Here is a 23,877-nt window from a genome sequence, read left to right on the forward strand (position 1 = left end):
GTGTGAAAACTCGACCCTTCGACGCGAATTCGGATTTCATCCGTCCCAATGGCTCCTCGAACCATGAAAACCGCTGTTTCGTTAATCCGAGTGGGGTGAGAGTTGAAAAATTTGGGAAAAAAATACAAGCTCCACGCAATCTTCGCGAACACTTCCCGGTTTTTCTAAAGTTTCGTAGAATTCCGTCTCACCTCTCAGCGATCAGGGATCCTGTAAACGTTAAAAAGCGGCACGCGCGCTAATGTATTCTTTTCTGTGCGCCTTTTCGGCTAAAAAAAAAAAAAAAAGAAAACGAATCTCCTGCTCGCTATTCAACCGATCGAGAAAAGGCGCAGAAAATGAGAGACTGGGTTAGAGAAAGGTGAACGGGGCGAACATAAATATTCGCTGCGTGCTTGGAAGGAATTGAAGGCGTTCGAGAGCCCTGTGGAAAAAGAGGATATCGAACACGAAACGAGCCAACCGCCGCGATAAGAAGGGGTTGGAGGTGAGGAGAGCGTCGGGGTAGGGGTGGTGATTTTATTCGCGGGAGGCCCCGCGGCTACGGGACCGTTTTCGCGCGATTAATTCGGTTTTATGGTTCGGGTGCGAGTTACGACAGAAATCGCGTAAATCATCCAGAGGGGAAACATGAAACGCGCGCGCTGCCGCGACCGGACGCCCACGTGCGTGCGCGTCGGTGTGCACGCGCGCAATGCAATACCTGCCGCGTCGATGCGCGTGTCCCCGTCCGGTCGGCGCACAACACTGGCAGTGCGTCGGCCTGTCGGAGGTGCAATAAATTCCACTTAGCCCGTTTTCGCCGCGTTAGCGTGTTTCGCCGCGTGCACGCGTGCGACTGACATCGCGCCGCCGATCACGGAACTTCGCGAGGTACTTTCCGTACAGTTTCCTAGGGGGAAATGGCGTCAACGGCATTTCTGGTCAGAGAAAGGTAGTAGCAGGTGTTTGGAGGCGTGCTTGGGTAGCGAGATTCGTCCTTGCGCGGTTGTAGTATGTTGGAAATGGCGAAAGGTGAGAGAATTTTGGGTCTGGAAGATGAGATGAAGATGGTGTAATTATTTATCGAGGAAAGTACAATGGTACTGTACGGTACATTCCGACCTATAGAGATCACGCGATAATCGAGGTTTCTGTAACAATAAAGGTAGTCAAGGCACCGAGTAGTGGTCGTACAAGAATACATCCCCTACAGCCAGCTCGGCACAGGGCTGGTCTGTGCGCGCATTTTGTTTCTTCATTCAGCGAATGAAGTCGTTCGATAACAAAGAAATAAAAACGCTCGAGCCAAGCAGAATAAACAGTAAAACTTGTTACTTTTGTCCAGCATCTCCCCTACGCAGGTCGCTTGAAAGAAGCCGAGCCTCGCCGACAGTCCATCGCACGAAACGGAAGAATCGGGGAAGGGCTGGAGTCGTTTCGACGAGGACTTCCCGAGTCGACGTAGGCACCCTCTATGTTTCTATCTTCGCCACTTATGCGCACAAACCTACCAGCCTGTACGTGAATCGAGGGAAAAGGGAAAATTTTCAACAATTGCTTGGCAGAGTCAGACTAGGAAATCGAAGGAACTTTGTGTCCTTCTATTTCTTTCTTTTCGTACTTGGTTTCTAAGATTGTACAGAGGGAAATCGAAGGAACTTTGTTCCTGCAACCTCCACGTGGTGAGACCTGGTAATCGGTATTACTCGCAACGAATGATTGTTCGAACGATCCTTCGTCGCGAATAATAGCTAGCTAATAGCCGCGAATTTGTATTATAATAAGATCTTTAGATCTAGATTAACAGGGACAACATCAAGGAGTCGGGAGTCTACAAAATTCCATGTTCCCGCGGAAGATTGTATATACGTGAAACTGGGAGGACTATCGATACACGCATCAAAGACCATCAAAGATGCACCCGATTAGGTTACATCACACAATCTACAGTAGCTGAGCATTCGATGGAAACCGGTCATCGCATACGATATAATGAAACAGAGAGCCTAGTTAATTCTAACTGCTACCCATCCCAGGAAATATTGCAAAGGATTAGAAATACTTAAAAACCCGAGCGATATCAATAGAGGATACCAAATAAATCACTAATAGCACACAGTCCTATGAAATAGAACTACATTCTCAATTCTTTTCAAATATTTTACTATTATCTACTACTAAATATTTATTCCAAGAGAGTTCTCCAACCATTTAATTGCAAAGTATACAACTAACGTGCGGCCGTTTCAGCACGAAAGGACTAAAGTGGCTGAAACACAAAATCAAACTCAGGTCAGCTGAGCGACGCAAGGAAGTCTCTAGGCGAGATTTCGAAGTGAGAAAGAGAGACCCGGGAACCCGGGCTCGTTTCTGGCATCAATGCCTCCAAGTCCTCTTCCGAGGGACGAAACGAACGTGCTCGCGCCCCTATCGAGAAGTCCTGCAAGCCGAAACGTCTTGAAACGGCTTCCAAGGTCGGTCCATTTTCCGCGACGGCAGAAATAATGTATGCCGGGAGCGAAGGGCGCGCATACGAGTGACAATGACGAGGTCGAAGAAAAGGAGGGAGTCGAAGCATCGACGAAGGGCAGAGTTTCGTTTCCAAGGCAGAAGGAGAAAACGAACGCGGAATAATCGAACGTGGCAACCGTGTGGCGCGCTCGGTGCCACACTAGATTAATGTTATTTCAATGGGGGCTTGGTGGGGTATCGCCATAACTGACCCCGATTTGCATCAGAATCGGGGTGAAATCGCGAAGGGACGGACTAGGTACGACGCCGTCGCCTTTGGGAACGCGCCAAACCGTGTGCGTGTTGTCCGAAACACATCCCCGTGTCCGGTTTTTCGCTACCCTCCCTCCGTTGGAGCCACCCCGAAGGCCAGTTTCCTATTCTCCGCTCCTTTTTCGTACGCCTCGCGTCAGGATTAAGATCCACCTCGTGCTACGTTATACAGGGAACCTACTCGCTCGGAAGAGGATCGCGCAACCCTTCCGCGCCGAGGCATAATCGTCGTTGGAGGACATTGTTTCCTTGTAACTGCTATTCACCGCACCAAGTGGTCGCGAACTCGACAAAGAGTTCGACATCGATACACGCCAGGGGGAGGGAAGTCGGATGCCGACTTTGTTAACGGAACGTGCAGAGAGAGGATCAATGAGTCAGTTCGTTTTGTTGGCGACGATAGACGCTGCTTTGTAAACTGATTTGACGCGGATGGCGAAAAGAATGGTGTGGACACCGCGACGAGAAATGATATTTGTTTTTGCAATTGTGAGAGGACTTCGGGATGAATATAAATAGATCGACACGAATCTCTACTAAAAATTACTTTATTTGGAACGACCGACTCCTACCAAATCTGCTGGGTGACTGACAAGGCAAATTCTTGTACAATTGTACTCGCGATGCAAGTTATTTCAAAGTTTTAGTTTACGAGAGGTTATATATAGTGATATTATAAAAAGGTAACATTTGTTTGTACGTAGGAAGTACTGAACCGATTTCAAACACTTTTCCAGTAATAGAAAGCTACACTATCATTATCCCTTAGTAACATAGGCTATATTTTATTTTGATAAATGCTCAATGTTTGTAACTAAAGTTATAGCGAGTTTATATTTTCTAAGATGGACACGTCAATTTTCTAAGAATATGTCGACGGAAGCGACTAATTTCGAATGTCGGTTCGACCATAAAGTCCTAAAAACAGGCTATAAATTCCCCTCCCAGCTACCAAAGAGGATAGGGGTCTAATGCGATCTTATCTACTAAAAGCTACGAAGATAACCACCTTTTACGTTTTGTCTAACAAATCCATTCTCACGGAAACGAGAAGTAAGCGGTAAAACACGGATGTGATAATACTACTACCATACTCAAATTACTTCCATTACAAAGCAAATAGCCTCGAGGAGAACGAACTACTGCTACAAATTGTGGAAAGAAGTTTTCGCGAATGCAAAGAGTCGACAAGTATCACGTTGCACGGAAGAAGAAGAAAAATCCTTTCGAATAATAAAAATTTCACGAACCACCCAAGTCCAAACCTCCAAACTACATGTGATCATTCTCGCGCAGCGGCGGCTGCAACCGTTACTCCGATTCACATCGACCCGTGGATTCTCGTTTTTAATTAACGATTGGGTCCACAACGACAGAAAAAAAGTGCTCAAGATCACAAAGAGCATTTCGTCGAGACGGGGCGCGGCATTTAGCAGGGAACAACGGCGGAAGTGACTGGGCGAAAACCGCCATTATCCGGGTAAGTTCCAGTAAATTGGAAACAGCAGTTCGCAGAGGGCTTCTGCCGCGCGTGGTTTTGCAGAAGCGACGACGGTGGTCGATGGCCCGGAACCTCGCATCGTTAATATCCGGAAAATCATGTCCGGCGGCCCCGACGTCGTTCCTCCGCGACGGCGAGCGTCGAACGTGGAAGACGACCGTTCATTTTTCATCGCCAGGAAGAATGCCAACGGCGGGGGGCGACAACGACGCCCTCGTTAATTCACGTTGCAGCGTCAAAGGAATAATGCATGTCGACAACGGGCCTGGCTGGGATCTCATTACCGATAAAGCCGCCCATTACGTGCCACTGAACACTTTTCACCCGCGAAATCGTCTCCCCCTTCAGGAAATTGTTCCGATTTCTCGATCCACCCCCTTTGTTCTCCGCGCTCGTGGTTGGAAATGAAAACTAGCGTTGAATTGGCCAATTGCTGGAACGAAGAAATTGGGGTTATCGGAGGGTTCCTCGAAAACATGTTAACGTTTTCGAACCTGCGATACAGGAATAATTTTGGGGGTACTTGGGAATGACAGTCATCTGACAAATTGAATTTCCCGGCCATTATACAGTCGCGAACCATGTAACCTTAATAATTTAATCATGTGGATGCGACTAACCGTGGTTTCACCCGCGTGGAAACTTTATTTTTATCGTAATAAAATGTAGCCTGCGTTACTAAAGGATAGCGTAGCTTTCTATTACCGAAAATGTTTTTAGAATCGATTCGGTAGAGATTCAGTTCAGAGATTACAAACTACATATTAGGGGGACCAGAAAGTGATGTCGTTTCTGCGAATGTCAATACTTATCATTTATTAGCTCGTTGTGTACCAATTAATTTATATCGATTTGGTATAGAAAATTTACACAGTAGATAGCAAAAGAATGCTGATAACGAGGGCTATTACATAATTCATTAACAGACTGCGGATCTTTATGCAAAATAAAATCTAGGCAAATGTACCTACAAAAATTGCACCTAAATAGAAATTTATTTTATTCTGTAAATATTATAATATGAACTTTACTCTCAATATTTTTTATATTCTTGCATGCTGTGTGCCTTTTGCAGTTTCTTGAACATTCAAATTCCCTATAAATAAATCAAAATTCGCAGTCTATCGATTAAAAATCAAAACTTGTAAATTTATTCGTTTGAATCTGGTCCTCCTAATACAAACGAATTTTACCTCTTTAGAATATTAATAGAACCCAAGTACTGTACTTCTTTCATAAACTTATGCAAAAGAATATAAATACGCGATTGATTAAATATCCATCCAAAAACGCTTTTCTCGACGAAAAGCTAGCCTCGCCATCCCCTAATGGCAGCGTCGTCCATCACGGCACGCTATCTAAGAGTTAAACGATCTTCAAAATCGCGCAGATAAATTCGAATCGGGATGAATAATTCCAGGCGTTAGGAGGGAATAGAGACCCACATGCATAACGGCGAATACTTACATCCCTCCCTTTATTTCTCCCCGTTTAACGGTGTGAGTGGCTCTTTTACACAGGGTCTGCGCGTGTATGTTCGTGTCGGAGAGTTTAACGCTCGGCGCACGGGTCACACAATGCCGTGTATGGACACTATGGCCATTGTGCGAAGCGAGAGCGAATGAATATGCGCACGATGCATCAAAGAGTTAAGACTCAATGGCGGACCACACAGACCCCGGAATTGAGAGGACAGTCGGCTTAACGGTTAACGTATTATTATGTGGATGCACGTTATAGCTGGCCATCGGAACGGTTATCATTGTCTATGATTCTTTCCCTTACCAGACGCGGCCCTGACCTTTGCCACGGGGATCGATGAATCACGTCAACGTGGTTCGATAATTAAAGCGAAGTGGAATTTATCGAAGGACTCGCGCATCTGTTTGGAACGCTTCGACTTTGACTTTATCGAATGGTTCGAGTTCTCTATCTGTTTTGTTGACCTCTTCTCGAAGGGGTTGCTTCTATATTCGAAACGTGTGACTAGTATTTTAATAGTGCGCGATGATCCTCTGCGCGTTACACTTAGCTTTCGGTGTCGTTTTGTACTCGTTCCACAATGGCCTATTACGATGATTATTATTTACATTTATTACGCTGCGCTATTCCGGTACATCTCTACATTGTATTCAAATTTCTGAATCAGTCTGTGCCAGCATTTTCCAATTCCGTGAACTTTTGTCCATTGTTCCCATTTTTCTTCATTATTCTATAGTAACCTTCTCCAATTCCGCGCAGTCGTATTTATCCGTCTGAGGCAACCTCTTCCTATTCTACCGAGATCTCTGAATTGTGCCGCCTCTCCCCCCCCCGGGCCCCTCCCCTCCCCCAGTCTTCCATAGTAACTTTCTCCGATTCTACGTCACGTCCCTTTCCGTATTTTCTTGTTCGACACGCGGGTATCGCTGCGCTCAATTACAAAATATCGTTGAAAACCAGGGAACAACGCGGAAGTAATTCCGCAAGAAAGCTGCGCTTGCGTCACGTTTGAATGCTTTATCTTACGAAACAAGGAGAATATAAAATAACCGTCGTTATCCCTCAAGCGCTAATTGGATCCGCTGAATGCTAATTGAATTCTCGTCCGATGAAAAACATTCTATGGCTAATGGTTACAATACCATTTTATGCTTATTACAGCGGACCGCGCGCGTATTACGCGTTATATCGTATATTATTTATTTCCCCGCGTTCGAAAAGGTGTCATTGTGTATCGCGTATGTTCGCCTCGCGTATGTTTCTTCGTTACACAGAACCTTTGGATCGAGAGGACAAAAAATATTATTCTACGCACCCTTTGCCTTCTCCAAACGCAGAGCTCGCGGGTTTAACTCGCTCGTTTGACCGTCTCGATGATCTCGCTTGTTACATTCCCGCTACGGGTATCTTCGATGATCTTTTTTCGTTGCGCCTTGGTACACATTCTATCGCAGAAAAGAGATGTTTGCGTAGCCCGATGCAGGACATCGAGTTTCGTTTCATCGTTTTCCTTTCTCCCCTCCGTCGAGGGCGGAACATTGTTATCCTAATGGCGTCGAGAGGGACGAGCAATAACAGTGACCGGTAGCTCGGCAATTCGTGTCTGAAACTGCTGGAATTACGAGCCTTTTGACGTCTCGTGGATACGAACAAGTGGATCGCGTCCAGTAGTTCAAACAATAAGACGCCGGAGGTTTGGGGAGAGCTGGAAGAACGAAATTTCGAGGAACGTTTTTATTGGGAGTTACAAATTCCGGAATGAAAAGATGAATTATGAATGAGAAAGTATTTTTTGTTCTTGAATGGATCAGATACTTGGCTTAATAAATAGTTGTAAGAGTAAGAGTAACGGGAGAAACATGTTTATTCGAAATGTTTCGTGTAGTAGTTTGCAGTCAAGCAAATCAAGAATGAAGTAAATAGAATCGATATTGTAATGTCGTTTCTAGGATTGATAATAAAAATCATGTTTCCTCGGTTACCTATAATTTCCAAAGTATCCCGTGGACTCTTGGTCTCGTTATTTCGAAATTCAACGTTTGGACCAAAATCTTTAGAATCGACCCTCTTCGGAATTAATATTTGATAACAACGAGAAGCATCTTCGAGTCCACGAAACTATTACCACCACTTTTGACTCCACCCGGAGACTATATCTACACCAGCGAAGAATAAAATGGCTCCCCCCGCGCTTTAAAAAAAATCGGTCCTCGATTAAAGGGAGAAGCGACGCGGCTTATCGCGGTATCCATCGAGGATTTTCTAAATTGAGTTTTCCAAGTCGTTTAACAATCTCGATATCAACTCGCCTCCGTACGACTTCATATGCCGGCCTGCTGGGAACAGGAGGCAGAGAAAGAGGGGTTTGAAAGGACCGCGAGAGGCGCAGCCCTGTGGTCACGGCCCAGCAGGGGGATGCTCTCTCTCGGAGCAGGCACCAGGCTGTCTGCCTCGAAAAACCAGATGGACCATCCCGTGCATCGTGTTCGTGGACACCCATATACACCCATGGACCACGGGGATAGACGCGAGGACGAAGATGCGCCTACCTCCACGGACGGTTCGCAGCGTTGGCTCTCGCCGGTGTAAAAATAGAAAAGCCAACCCAGGAACCCGTCCAACTGCATATTACTTCGGACATCGGAATGCACGGCCCTGTGACTGGGCCGACGTAGGAACGCGCGCGTGTTTTACGCCCTCTCCGCTCGTCCTCGTCCGCTCGACGTGGCGTTGGGATCCTGGCGAAGAGGGAGAGGGACGGTACGAGCGTAACGAAGCGAAGTGGCAGCGATCGATTTGTATTTTGGGCCTGGTAGGATCGTCGATCGCCGAGTGGGATTAATTGAGGGGCTAAGTGGATTCGGAGGCGCGACGTGAATCAATCGATGCCGAGGCTGTTATCGATAGGTGTATCGCGTAAGAAGACGCTAATCGATCCCTTTCTTTGGACGAATTGTTAGTATCCGGCTCGGTGACTCCCATGATGGGAGGGAGACTTCGGGTTTTGAGGGAGCAGTGGGGAGTATTTTTAGGTAAGTGTTAAAAGACGGTTGGATTGCCTTAACGCATTGACCGCCCATATGCGACAAGGATTTTCGAGGAATAAATGAATTCATTCTGAAAGTGAGATGTCGAAGAAAATTAATTTCGATAGTATTGGTAAACTCTAAAGAGGTCGCAGAAATAAGTACTACCGCAGATGTTAGATTACGTCACTTGTAATTGCACAGAAAGAAAATTTTAGCCTCGTAGGAATTTTCACGATTCAGCAATTTTCATCTTCATCTGACAATCTATATGTTAACACTGAGAATAAGGACTTGAAAGTTAGTGTGCTGTGCTTGATTTAAATCGGAAGTAACAAACCCTCTGCTAGAATGACTGATGGATCGTACTATCGCGTATCAAAAATTTGTCTCTTCGTTCGATATCAGCGGTGAATATAATTTATAGAAAACCTGCTTCTCGAGGTAACCCTTTTTTGAAGATCGTAATGCATCAACGTTTAATGTATTTATAACGACGTTATAACAACGTTTAATGTATTCCATCGGGGGATCTCTTCGATATCTCTCATAGGTGACACATGGCTCCGATCGTGACAAGGTTTGGACACCGTCGCAATAGAGGCCTACGGGCAGAACTGCATCGAACCGATCCGATTATTACCTAACTGATCTCATTATTGCCACTCAATCGCATCAAAAGATTTGTCCCCTCGTTCAATAACAGCGATAAATAGTAAACGTCCCATCAATCCCCGCCAAGCAATCGCGAGAATCGCGATCACCGGACGCTCCTTCTCCGAAGCAATTCCGCACGTCAAGCTCGCATCCCTCGGCTGACGCAGTCGAAGATCTTTATCCTTTCCCGTGGAAGCCCTCGGAAACAGGGGGAGCCTCGACTCGAGCCGTGCCAAGACGGCCAGAAGGGAACTCTATTTTCATCTTCATTTGACCGCGTCTCAAAAATCGCCGACGGAGGGCCGTAAACGACGCGGTAAAAATCGGTCCGCGCATCCGAGGCAGGCTTAATGGCTGATTCAGCAGGATCTCGTTTGTCGTCCATTATGGACGCGAGCCGATCGACAGTATTTTTCGGGTAGCATTGTGCGGAAATTCTTCACGCCTGCCAATCGCCTGCCTTCACGGGACGCATCCTGTTCTCGCGCGGGCAACGCTCGGCTCGCCTAGACGAGGGAAGCCGTAATCCCACGAGCCGGAAAAAAAAAAGGAAAACAGAGTTGCCACGGGGCTGTTGCGTCGATTATGCGGCTGGAAAGGAAGCGCAGAATCCCGGCATTCAGCTAGCCCGCTCGAGCGCGAGATATTAGATGTTTTGGAAACATAACGTCGGAAGGGTGAGAGAGGAAAGTTACCTTTGGATCCACGACGACTGGACCAGGGGATGAAAGAAGGTCTACGAAGCGCGCCAAAAAGCACGCGTGAACGGAGCTTAAAGTGAACCCTCCGACGGCATCTGGTTCGAAGAAGGAACCACGCCTCGATGGTTCGGGACTTACAGGTTCGCAAAGGAAGTTTTCGTCGTCGAGTAAAAAACAGCTTCGCCGCGGTTGAATTTGTAATTAAGATGCTGGGTGATCTGGAGGAAGATACCTGACCCGGTTCTTCTTTTCTGCTTCGGAAGACGGAAGCATCGGTGAAACGAATGGTACCGTGTGTTCCGATTGGACACGGGTTGCACGAAGTCGACGAACCGAGGTTGCTTGATAAATTGTTTTTTCGAGCACAGTTGAACCTTGTTTTTTTTTCAATTGCAACGGGTTAAATTATGGTATCTTGAATGGTATTTTCCTAATAGAAAATTGTTCATATTTGCTAGTGAGTGCGTAGAGTATGAACGTCTATGCAGAACTAATTTTCGTTCACCCTTACTTTCCACGATAAAATTATAATAAATCCTTTATTGACCAATTCCTGAAATATACGCATACATTGTAATGGTTCACCCACCGTATAGGTAGCAGAGTCTGTATCTAGATGCTATTGAGCCTCGGTGAAGCAGGTTGAACAGGCTAAGCTCGGATTGGATTCGGTCTCGTCTCGGCCTGAGAGTGGAAGAAATGGAAATAAGTTCCACTTCGAGGCTGAAAGTAGACTAGACGACTAAAGTGCTCGAATTCACCATTTTGTACCCTTGCCAGGCGCTCTTCGATACATTTTCTCATTGAGATCTAACGGATGTTCAAGAATTGGCACAGTTCTCGACAAAAACCTTAAATAAATATTACTCTACGAACGTACAAATCGTGGAAAAAAAATCGATCGGAGGGGAAAAGGACTGCGCAAAAATTAGCAATTGTTGCTAGCCGTGGACGGCGAAGCGTCCGAATTCTCACGGTGGTCAGAACAAAGCGTCGCGCCGTTCGAAATTCTGCGGGGCATAAAGGACGTCATGGTTTTTTCCCTGCGCCGAGAGGAATTTAATACGCTCGCGGACCAGTTTGATCCGCAAACAGAAGATGCGAGCGCGGAGGCTGGTAGCGCCGTAGGTAGCCAGGGCAATGATGAGTCGGTACAATGTATCAGGCCGCGTGGATGTTATCTCGGCCTTTGATCGTAGGAAGGGTACATCCAACCCCTTCCTCGAGTCTGGTAACGAGCCGAGCAACCCCTCTTCCACTTCTTTTCCATCCCAATCAGTTTCAAAGGAGAAGGTAGCCCGGGTCCTTCAGCCTCTTCCACCGCTGCGTCTGCGTGGTCCTTCCCATGGTCCACTGGCCTCGGTCTCTCCTTTTGCGGGGACCCCCTGATTCGAGAAAGTATCACGTATCGGCCGCAAAAAAAGTCGCTGTATTCATATACAGATTGTTACATCGAGGATATCCTCTTCACGCGCGGCGAGGACGCCTCCTCTGGATCGTTACACGGCCCTGCATCGCCACTTGGCGTCGGCCCGAGCGTGAATCCTTCCTAGGATCTATAATAACCATCCGCGTAGGACGCATGAACGGATCGACAGGTAGGAGAAGGTAATAACGAGCCGGAGAGACGAGTCCCTCTTTAAGGGGAGAGTGGTAACTCGAATCGTTAGGTCGTAGCGCGTTTGGTAAGGACAAAGCTTCCTGGATCTTCTAAACTTCAGAACGTGAATTTTAAGTGTTCCGTTAATAAAAGTTTTTTGAACAGTGGTCCATCTCTCTATCAAGAAGGACTAGTGTTTTCACACGGAGTTGTAGTATATTTGGTCAGGAAAAAGCGATTCTTGAGTTCATTCTCTCTTCCTTCAAACGACAACTCTTGGATAGACTCGTTCTCGATCTGGAACGTTCAATTTTTCACGAGGCTCCCCGAAACGTTAGAACGTCGCGTCGGTGGATGCAGTGCCACTGAAAATAAACTAATCCCAAAAATAAGAGACCGCATAGCACCGAAGGGACTTTTTTCTCTCGGCACTCCGATCGGGGCGAGATGAGATCGCGATACTGTCTTCCTTAGACGAGAAACCAGCCATTGTGTGGCTTATCTCACGAAGGTGTCCCACACGAGTGAAATCATCCACGAAACAAAAGGGGCGACAGGGTGTCAGGAATGGCGGAGACCGTCGGGAGACGGCCCTGGGGGCACAATGCCAGGTATCCACGGGACGTGGCATAAATATATAATACATTTATGTGGCGGCGTTCCTTTTCAAGGTGCTCTCCGCGCGACAGTCTTTTATTTTCGACCTTTGAGCTGCGCTAGGAGGCCCATTGAGAGAAAGGAAAGGACAGATCGGTCCATAGGATCGATGTATCTTTCATCCGAGGCGATCGATTTGTGCGTAGATCGCATTGTTTGCCCGACAGCTCCACGCGGAGACTTAGGGAATGATCCTCCTTCTATTTCCGTTCTCTCCTGTTGCTACCAAGATTACGATTCAATAGGATTTGTCCCATCAAAGGGCAGCGCATAAAGGTGGACTCGATACGAATAGAGGTACCCGAAAATAAAATATGTTTAATTTACATTCGCCAGATTACGCGCCGGTGGCGTCGCGGGACTCGGAGTAGCTGAATTACGACTGCGCGCTGACACTTTTGGAAAATCTGGTCATTGGGTTTGACAATCTCTTAAATACTGATGGACCAGAGCGTTCATTTTTAGTTCTTTTAAGGAATTTTTTTCGTAATCTTCAAGGAGTTTTTATAAGGGTTCCAATACACAATTTTTTGCAGGTGAAAATAATCAAAATTAAACATTAAGAAAAATCGATATTTTGAAAGTTCTAGACTAGAATTCCTCCTTAAGAAAAATAATAGCCTACTCTTGTTGAACTCTAATGCTAAATACTAATCCAGATCCCCTCCATCCGTCTCGTAAACGTTGTTGTAGAATTGTTGGGACCATAATGGACGTTGTAACGATCTATAGAGTACCACGAATGGAAGGTTGTCCTTTAACGAGTGAAGTAGTGATTGTCGGAGATACAGGAACATAATTATATTGAGGGGGCAAATTAAGTGAGGTGTGAAAAAGGGGATAAGCAGATAGAATAAAGAAAATAAGGAAAATAATTAAATACGCAAGGGTAACCTTACCCTCCTTCTTTGCATGAATTAGCATGGATTACTGGGTCCAGCAGATAGAAGAGTTTTGAATTATATATACCCTGAATACACACCGAGGAGCTCACTGTACCACCTGCAACTAAGTATCAGCGGATTACAATTCTCAGACTTTACGGGATGATTTATTGCAACGTATTCAAGTCTAATCTTTGGATCGGGTTCTAGCATCGAAATTTATTTCAATTTAAAATTCCAAAAATAAATGAAAGTATAATGTAACGACGAACAGGAATTTTCTCAGATGTTACCATTGGGGGTTTATCGAAGTCCAAGTATCTTATAATATTTATCGCCAAAAATAAATAAAAATAAATAAAAGTGTAACGAATGACAAACATGAATTTTTTCAGATCTTATCATTGAGGCTTCATCGAAGTCCGACTATTTTATAATATTCATGGGCGATATTATGTTGTTGAGGAAATGAAAACGATCGTCCAGGAACTAGAACCTGAACTCTGAGCATGAAAGAAGAAGCAGTACGAGAAGGAGAGGTCTTCTTTCGCATTCATCCCCGCATCTGGAAAAATGGGGGAGTGATATTTCCTGCTCGCAAAGTGCGCGATGCCTTTTTTCCAGAATTCTTCCTCTTCCGGTACCGACATTATGAAGTAATTGGTGGAACGGCTCAGCGGCAGAGTTCCTGAAAGGAGGCTAGCTGAAGTGCCGCTTCACATCAAAGCGACCCTTTATCCGCGATTTTCTCGAGAACCGCGGTTAGCGTCCTCGCTTTTCCACGAGCTCGTTCTCCGATCCTCGCGTAATAACTCTTTAAGCGATCCCCTTTATTCCGCGAAACTGAGACGATTAAAGACACCAATTAACCGTGGTTCCCTCTTTTTCCTGGACCTGGCGAGGTGACTATTTTCGAGTAACCTGCAGCCACTGTTGTTCTACATCTTTTGTGTCCCGATGTTGTCTCGATGTGACAGTAAACACTGGGAAGAGTATTTGACGCAACACCCCTCTTGGCTCAACTTCAAGTACAGGTCCTCGTTGATCTTTGGTTGATATGCAAGTTTTTAAGTATCAGGTGGAATGGAAAGTGATGTCGTTTCTTTTACATTAAATTCAAACAAATTTTTAATAAATTGCCCTTCATTATCAACAGCCTTCCGCCATCTAGTGTGCAAATCTTCAATCCCAGATCGATAAAAATCAATGGACCGATGAGTGATAAACAAGTATTTAAAATTGTAAACACAACATTACTTTCCAGTTCACCTAGTATAACGATTACTGATGATTTGGATGGGGAACTTTGAAACAGTGTTCGCTAGAACATTGGTTATACATCCATGTAAGATTTTTGTTCCAGGTTAGACCAACTTCGAGATTTCCATGTTTAAAGGGTCGAAACTTATCTCTTCTTCAAGTTTATCGCCATCCGACAATATCGCCCACCTAAAACTACACGCGAAAGCACTACCCAAAGAAGTAAAAACTACAAGGCTCCAAACCTCGCAACCGCGTCTCTAAAGTACCCCGTACATCTTCGGACTACACTTCGTCAACTTGCTCCTGCGGTCTTGTTCTTGGCTTTCCAGCCCCCGAGCACCTTATCATCCCCCCGAACTATACATTACACCAGCAGGACAGGGGTCAGGAGACGCAGTTACCCCGGCCACGAAAATATTCCTAACCAGAACGAAGAATCAGAGTTTCGTCATCGGCTTGGCGGGTTCTGGTTTCGCTGGTTGCGGTTCCTTCTCGCCCCTGGAGCCGGGAGCCGACGTCCTTGGGGGACTCCCCGCTGGCAGCATGCGTAAACCATACGCGGAGTAAACGAGAATGAAAGAGAGACGTGGAAGGAGAGCGAAAGGGTGTTTGTCGAAACTAGCTTTCGAGAGAGGCGTTGCGGTGGGCTCGAGGAGCGCGACCGTACCTCCCACGAGGGACGTCCGAATTGTTTATCGGCAATTGCCGTGAAAATCCTTGACCCTCCTGGCCCCTGTCCACCCTGCTTAAAGCCCTTCAGGAATATTTAAGCGGCGGGATTCGGTCCGGGATTGCTTTATGGACGCAATCGACTTTCGCGCCGCGACAAAGGGGAACGAGCTGGATGTCGCTATTTGGATAACGATAATCGTCCTACCGGCCTGAACTTTAGGAACCATTGGGCGGCGAGACCCTTTCGAGGCGACGAGCCGTAGGCTGCTTTCAGACCACTCGATCTTGGAAACTGTTAATTGAATTAGTCGTATTTATTAGATTTTAAATCCAGTATTTACCTACAGGAACCTATCAGCACATTTAAACTTTGCTTCCACATCTTGTGCATCTTCGACATTATTTTCACCCCTTTGCTTTGCTGTGTTCCACGAAAATCTGCGATTTCCAAATACTCCCTCGTCAAATTATTTTTCAATTCGACTCCAGCAACGAAAAGCAACGAATATTTCTATCGTGATGGGGCAATCGAATAGTTTTCAAGACACATTTTTCTTTTAAACGCAAAGATATTTCAAGTGGAACTGAATCGAATAATGTATGAAATAATTGTACATAATTCATATATATCATGCCAGCTGTGCCCCGCAGTTTTACTAACAGTTCAACCACGAAATTTCGAACCGAAACCTTACTTTTATCAAAATAAAATGTAGCCTACGTTCTTCTTCAGAATGGAATCTATCTCCGTGGCAAGTTTTATCGAGAGTTGCTTTCGAATGAAAATAATTTGAAAACAGTGATTTGACCGGTCGTGGTAGGTGTAGTATCAAAACTTTTCTATCGAATAACGACGCACGTCCCAGCGTCTGGATTCGACGGGGTGAATTCAACGACCCCCGTGTGATCGTCGCTGGTCGAACGATCACAAACTAATGTCACTTATCGCGACTCGCCCGTGGTCCCTGTTCTCTCCTCCCTCGATTGGCTTTGAGCCCTAACCAACAATTTGCGGACCCTCCGAAAGCTGGCCGACCGCGAATCGTCAGACCACCGTGAATAAAAACGTATGCTGAGCGCACTTACCCCCTTGACTTTACGGGGACACATATGCGTCAGGCTTAAATGCTCGCTCGGGGGTAAAGCATCGCTTCGAAAAATGACCGAAGGTATCTCCTGTGAACCACCTCTCGAGGTCGAGGCGTGTTGCAATTGACTGCAAATGTTAATTTGAACTCGCGCGGAATTACACGAGCGAGACATGGAATTTCTTTGAAATTCAATTGAAAATAGAACGACCCTTCTAATGCTAATAAGGGGAGCTCACGTTTCGGAATAATTAGAGGCGATCTTAAATCGCGAGGGTCGATAGTACGAGGATTTCCGTTTAGATGTAAAACGGGAAGAGTAGAAATGATTTCATTGGTTCGGATCTAAATAAAACGCCTCAAAATAAAAATGTAGTAAATAGAATAAATAATATAACACGAAGGAATTGATCTACCACTTCAATAATTCGTTAAACATGAAGGAAGAAAGGTATACCTAAACATCAAAAATACGAGATCTTCCCTGAAGATGAGCTTTTCGTTGCGTTATTGCTTATTCATTGCATTAGAATCACTTTAAAATGCGAATTCATCATTAGCTGGCCGAACGAATTCTGCGTAATCGCCTCTCTATTGAGACGAGATCAGAGTCAGTTGTTTCCGAGCCAACTTAAGAAAGTTTCTTCCTATAGCGGCCGCACGTTGACCTGTCCATATTGAACAATGGTCGATTCAACGTTGCGAATGCTGAAAATGTTGGCCCATTGTCCACGCTCGCGTACAAAGGGAAATCCTACGAATGGCATAGGAAGTACGGTTGCGAGCCGTCTCACAAACGAAAGTCTGCCTTCGTTTTTGTGGGAAACTTACGAACTTTGGAACTGTGCTCTCAGCGTATAGGATACACCGAGCTCTTAATTTACATCTCCCATAAAGGAAACTTGCAACTATGCTGAGTAAAAGATCACAATTTAAAAAAGAAGCTAGAAATACACAGGGTTAATTGGGACCCTGTCCCCACGAGTTTTCCAAGCATATCAATTTCAAATAGTGAAGAGCACCACAGTGAAACGAGAAAAAGTTATATGACGTTTTTAGAATTTCGATTAGAATTTTCTATAGGCAATACGATGTAATCGAATCGGCTTTAAACTTCAAACGACCTTTCCTCAAATATACGTATAATACATTTTTCAGTATTCGTTTCTTTTTTTATTGTTTACTAGTTGCACTCCGCGTGGAGTACCATTTATTTTTTGTCGTTTGCGTTCGACTGACTGTTCAACCACGAAATTTCGAACTGAAAGCTTGTTCTTATCAAAATAAAATATAGCCTATGTCCTTTCTCAGGATGCAATCTGTCTCGCTGCCAAATTTTATCGAAATCTGTTCAACAGTTTATGCGTCAACAGGAGTTATTTTCGCATTTATAATATCAGTATGGATTTTCTAAGAAAAATTGTACTCTGTCATATACGTGAAGTGTCGGTAGGAAAAGCGATAATAACGTAAATACTCATCGACTTGCTCTCCGGCTATTAGAATTGGCGTCGTCGTGGGATGATTTTCAAAGTTTTCGATTATTAGGTACTTATAGAGACAAAAGAGAAGTCCGCAATCCGTTTGGAATGCACAGTGGAAAGTATAAGGCTGGCTGTTCATTGATAGTTTGGGCCGGGCACCGGCACGATGGAAATTGGTAGGAATAAAAGGGGACCCAGGAACGTGTTGGGGGTGGAGTCGTTCTCGACGGGGTGCCAGGAATTTTTAAGATGGCCCTCGTTACGTTTCCTTTGCTTTGGGCGGAAAGCGTTTTCGAGGGGAGCGGGAAGCTGTCTCGACCAGACAGACTGGCACCAGCAATCGCATAGGCGTAGTGTATTCAACATTTTCGTCTTTTCTTCGTTTGCTACCACGCGACAAAGTAATAGACTTCGATAGACCTGCTGGATGGTTTGTAATCTAATAACGTTGCAATTATTTTTTGTACAAAAAATAACTAATCTTTAACCCTAAACGTACCACGATCGGTGCGAACACGACCGTTCGCAAATTTTTGTATACGGTTCTTATATGTTATGTGCGAATTATATGCAATTATTTCATGCATTATTCGATTTAGTTCGACGTAAAATATTTTTGCATTTCATTGAAGAAAGTATATCTAAGGCTAGTCATTCGATAGAAATAGTTACAAACGAACGTCGGTAGATTTAGTGATAGAAATAACATATCCAAGTAGATTCTTTAGAATGTTCACGTGCTACTGAGGCAAGTGATAGTTTCACAAATCTCTAAAAAAAAAACTGTGAGATACGAGAAATTCCCCATTGGTTAGGTAACAACGATAGTACATAGAGAAAGATGGGATCGTGCGTCTCGGTGTATCATCGAAAATCCATCGTCCAGAATTCCCAAAGTCCCATCGCCGCTTCCCACTCGACGCCAGAACCTGTCGTCCCCTGTCGGAGGCAATAGATTCGAGCAGAAGGTCAACATAATCCTCGTACAAATCTGAAGGCTTGTCAAGGGGTTGTTTCTCGGGTAGCGAAGACGCGTATAGGATATAGGGTAGCGTCAAAAAACTAGAATCGCAGGAAGGGATGACAGACCTGGAGAAAGTGTACGCGTGTACCAGAAAGAGAGGGTACAGAGAGAAAGAGTGAGATAGAGAGAGAACGTTCGTCCAGGCGATGCTGATAAACAACGTCCAAGCTATAAAGAGAACCTGATCCGGACAGCGGTCGTTCATTGTCCTGGCGCGGGCTGCACGATGTATTTGGACAGTCAGTTGTTAACGGCAATGAAATCCGCCATTGTGGCACCGTTCGCCGGGGACAATTGCCCATTATGGCAGTGACTACCTTCCGCGCTTCGTGTACCATAATTACATTACGCGAGTTGCGCCACTGCCCCCTGTGTGTTAACCTATTGTTGCCGCGGATGTGTCCATGGGTGTGCCGCCCGTTTCGATTCGTGTCTTCGTCAGCTCTAATCGATAAGCGGCTGCGGATACACCTATCGCGGCCCTTTTTGTGGAACGCCGGCCGAGGGAGGTCGCCGAGACAGGGGCTGCAGTCAGTTCCTCTGTTTGTTAATGCGCCAGAGGAATTTGTTCGATGCCGATCGAACCTGCGTGCTCGCTGCGTTCAACGAGACCTGCTTTGTGCATTCTGCGACTCTGTATTGGCGTGTTCGATCGCAACGAAGCTCCGGTACTCTCTCTTCTTTGCGCAAGTTTGGGATTCGAACGTTTGTTTACTTTTATTGGGAATTCTCGGTACCAGAAGGCGGTCGAACGAGACGAGATGGGTAATTGTTTTGGTTCCAGTCCACTAGATAAAGAACATTATATTTTGGTCTAATGTAAGGGATTTTCCATATCGCGCACAGAAGACCAAATTTGTTTACTCGACAAGAAAAACACCACGTTTCGAGACCAACGTTCCCACACTACCGCTCGGCGATCGGGCAACCTTCCCTCGAATCGCAAAATCGGCCAAAATTTTCAAATACAGAAGGCAAACTGCCTGGAAGCCAATCCCATGAGAGGACTGTTTACTCGGGACGTTTCCGCGGCTGGGAAAATTCAATGGCATCGCGGTTCGATGCTCTTTGTGCCGTTCGAACGTTCGAAGGATCTGAGCTTCGGAGTCTACCTCGTTCGTAGTCGTAAAGAGTGCTACTATTTTTTTCCTCTCCAAACTACAGGAAATACGTCTAAATAGAAGACTCTAGAAAAGGCTCCCGCAGAAAATTGGCACGAAAGGATTTTGCAATCTTCAATTTCAAAAATTGTGTATATTAATTATTCATTGAAAGTAGTAAGTGTCCACATATTTATGAGCGAGGGTGTATATCCGAATGGTTGAAAACAAATAACATGTATGCCGTATCCCTTAATCCTAATTTTCCAGAGTAAATTTAAAAAGATATCAATATACTCGTTGCAGTAGTCAGATAAAGGGAAAAATAATAAAAATAATAAAAATAATATCACAAAATACATATTAAGAACATTATACAATGGTAACATGCATACAGGCAAATATTAAAAACAAACAATTTGCAAGAGTACAATTCGATTTAAATGTCCGGTATCTTTGAAACTTAGGACTATATAATTCGATAAATATATATCTAAATTTAAACGTGCCCTTGAGTTTTTTTTTTAAATATTACCACGAACTTTCCGGACGACCCAATAATAGAACCTCGAATGTCTCCAACCTCATAACGAACACCCTAAAAGGGAATAATATCGCTCCAAAGTGTAATGTACGGCCATGAAAAGCATCAACTCGATGTATACAGGTTAAAGTGACGTCCAGAGTCGGGCCTGGAGTACACTTCTCGCCGGCAAAATTCATTGCTACCGGATTTCCTCGGCGACGCGAGGACCAGTCGTGTGGCGCTTCTCGTCGGCGAAACTCGTTTGCACCCTCGATCGTTCCTCATCGACACTTATACTCCCATTAAAAGGATCCCCGTTTATTACTGCCACTCACTAGACCCAGCGTTTTGCTAGCTTTAATGGCCGACGTGCCTCTACCGGTCACACGCGAGACACAAGGAGGGAACGACTCCACGGCTGACCGATCTGGACGAGTTTCAACCTCCCGAAATGAATCGGTGGTCACCCCAGTGCTCGTGCCTAGTTTGCGATTCGCATAAGCGCGGGAAATGATTTGTGAGGACCGACAGATGTTGGCATCGGGAGATACTCCCTTGTTCCATCGCGGATATTCATCCTTTTTTCGCCTAACAGCCGCTGGTGCTCTTGAGCATCGTGCTCGGTTCAATTGAGCGTAAAGAATCCTCGCAAACATTACTGTTTAGGCTTCATGGAATATTCAGGGCAAATAATAATTTATTCGCTACAAAGGAGCAAACCCCCTCCCCTCCCCCCACCCCCCTCCTCCTTCCTGGTGAATGGAGAAACTTGTAAACAGGATGTTCACAAACATTGCGGATGCGAACTGCGGAGGTAGCGAGAAAAAGCCTCGTGAAGCTCTGTTAGGTAATTTTCGGGCCCATTGTTGAATATCGCGGGACTCTTACCTCGAACGATCGTCTTCTTGTTTACTTTTCTTCGTTTCCGTGCGCAGCGGAGGATCTTGCCTAACTCCGGAGTTGACTGACTCGGGAGGATGGTTCTCGGTTTCTGAAATGTTTCACGAAAGGCGAATGTTACTCGTACGAAAATTTATTTATAGTGGAAATAGTAGTTAAATGAACACAAAAACAACAGAGACTTCGCGACGATATGGAGTGCAAAGGGCTTGCGAGTAGAGTTGCGACTAAGTTACTCTGACGTTAATAAAACGAAAGCATTCTCACAGAAAGAAAGCTTACTTTCAACAAAACCAACAGTTTACCGAGGAGATTATCGGCGAGTCTCTTCGCTCGAAGGTTTCGCGGCAGAAAAAGTAAAACGAAACACGAGACTACAGAAGACACCTCTATAGCTTAATTATCATATAAAGTAATGAGAACACGGTGCTAGGCAATGAAGATAGATCATATTTACGAGATAAGGCGATGAAGATCTGAAAGGGATCAAACGTTCGTCGGGTTCCCCTGCGCGGGGCAGCTCGGTTCCTTTCCCGACGAATATACGCTGTGTTCCTGTTTTAATCAACTTCCTTCCAGTGGAACGGTCGGCCACCCCCTCGACGCGCGTACAACCATAGGAATAAAAGGTTCTCGGCTCGAAGACCGAGTCTTATCGGGAATCGAAGCGATCGAGCCATGGATAATTCGCACGGGCGAACAAAACCCCGCGATATTCGAGCGTGGCATAGGTGAGCGTAATTATATCCTTTGAAATCGGGCACAATGGGTCCGGGGGCAGTCATTGAAAGTCGAGTACCTGTGCCTCTTGTGCAGTTCCACCGGTGCGGCCAGCCTGTGTTAAGGCGGCTTCAGCCCTGCCGCGGAGGAAGGGAGACACAGAGAGGAGAGAGGAGAGACGCGCGTTTAATGCGTAATTAAATTCTGCACGGCGCGGCTACCTAGAATCGAGTCTTCGTTTTGTTTCCGTCCCGCCCTCTCGTGAAAGGCGAAAAAATCGATTCCTATTTTTCTGACGGGCAACGTAGATGCACCTGATCACAACAGTAACCTAGTCATCGGCACATTTAGCTTGTCTAATTAACACCGTGTTGAAGTAAACATGAAATTCCTGGTTCCATCCATTAGTTGTTATTAGTAACTCGTTAGTGAAATTTAAAATAAAGGGGGAGACAAATAAAATCTGAACTGCTACATTTAGAATACAGTAAGTCTCATAAATATTCGTACCTTCTATGGATATTAAAAAAATCTGTCCAAATTAAATGATAGGCTTGATATTTTCGAATAAACATTTCATTATTAATACATTCGAGTGTAAAGTTTGTTCACGTACAGAATTATAACGAAACATTTATTTGGAAATATCAAATCTTTACTTTAATTTCATTTCATTTAGACAGATTTTTTTAATCTTTTATTTACTGCATTTCTCAAAAGTTATTAAAATCTAGGCCTCCATCTTGGTCTTATATCATCTTATAGAGTTGTCTCTAACTAGCTTCTGAAAGATAAAAAGTTTGTGCTCCCAGCCAACAACTAAAAACGAACTTCATAGAAGTGGACTTGAAAGTCACAATATGTTTCAAAGCGTTTAATTAATACAGTACAGTAATAAAGAGGTTAATAAACATAATAGGTACGAATATTTATGGGACTGACTATATAAGAAACACTAATGTGTCAAGTGCGTTAAATACTAATAGCACAAATACAGAAACTTTTGAGAAACGAACAACGTAAAATTCCATTTTGAAATCTTCTGAATTCTCTAAATAATTACTCAGAAAACTATCGACCAACAATATTTTGTTTCGATATTAAAAGGACACTTACTACAGTATGTCGAACTTCTTGGTCAAAATTACTTTTGATATTACAAATTTTCATGGCGTATGCCTCCTCTTTTTACCAATCCGTGTAACAAAAAAGAACCGGTGAGAATTAATTAAATTCTGCTTGGCGCAGTTACCTAGAACGGAGTCCTCGTTTTGCTTCTTTCCAACGTGTGACTTCGATCGCGAGTATCTCGCGAGGCGAATCGAGATTATGCGCGTGTTTTGGATGCTGCGTCGTCAGCCTTTCGGAAAATTGCCGACGAGACAGGAATTTAAGCGAGCGCGCGTCCATTGAAGGATACTCGACTTCAGTTTTCCAAGCACGAAGTGCTGCAAACTTCCCACCTACGAGTGATTCGAATTCGCTTGTCTTCGATCCCGATTGTTCGGCTTTAATTAATCCGTGACTTCAAAATTTTAATTACCGTGCAAGAAATGTGACGGGGACACACCGTCGGCGTACGTGTAGACGATGACGTAAATCGCGTTTCGCGAATGCGAAGATCACGAATGCTTGCGAATTTTTTTGTTCGCGCGAAGTATGCAATTAAAACTGACAGTTCTCGAATCTGATCGAGGAAGGGGTTCGCAGTTGGAACATTTCGCGAAAGAAGGCTTAGTTTTGTCAAGTTTTCAATCGAACGATTAATTTTGTTTTTATTCTTTAAATTTTAGGAAGAATCCTACTTAAAGGAAGAGAATGTTAAT

This window comes from Hylaeus anthracinus, unplaced genomic scaffold (assembly GCF_026225885.1).
Source record: "Hylaeus anthracinus isolate JK02 unplaced genomic scaffold, UHH_iyHylAnth1.0_haploid 11985, whole genome shotgun sequence".
NCBI classification, from domain to species: Eukaryota; Metazoa; Arthropoda; class Insecta; order Hymenoptera; family Colletidae; genus Hylaeus; species Hylaeus anthracinus.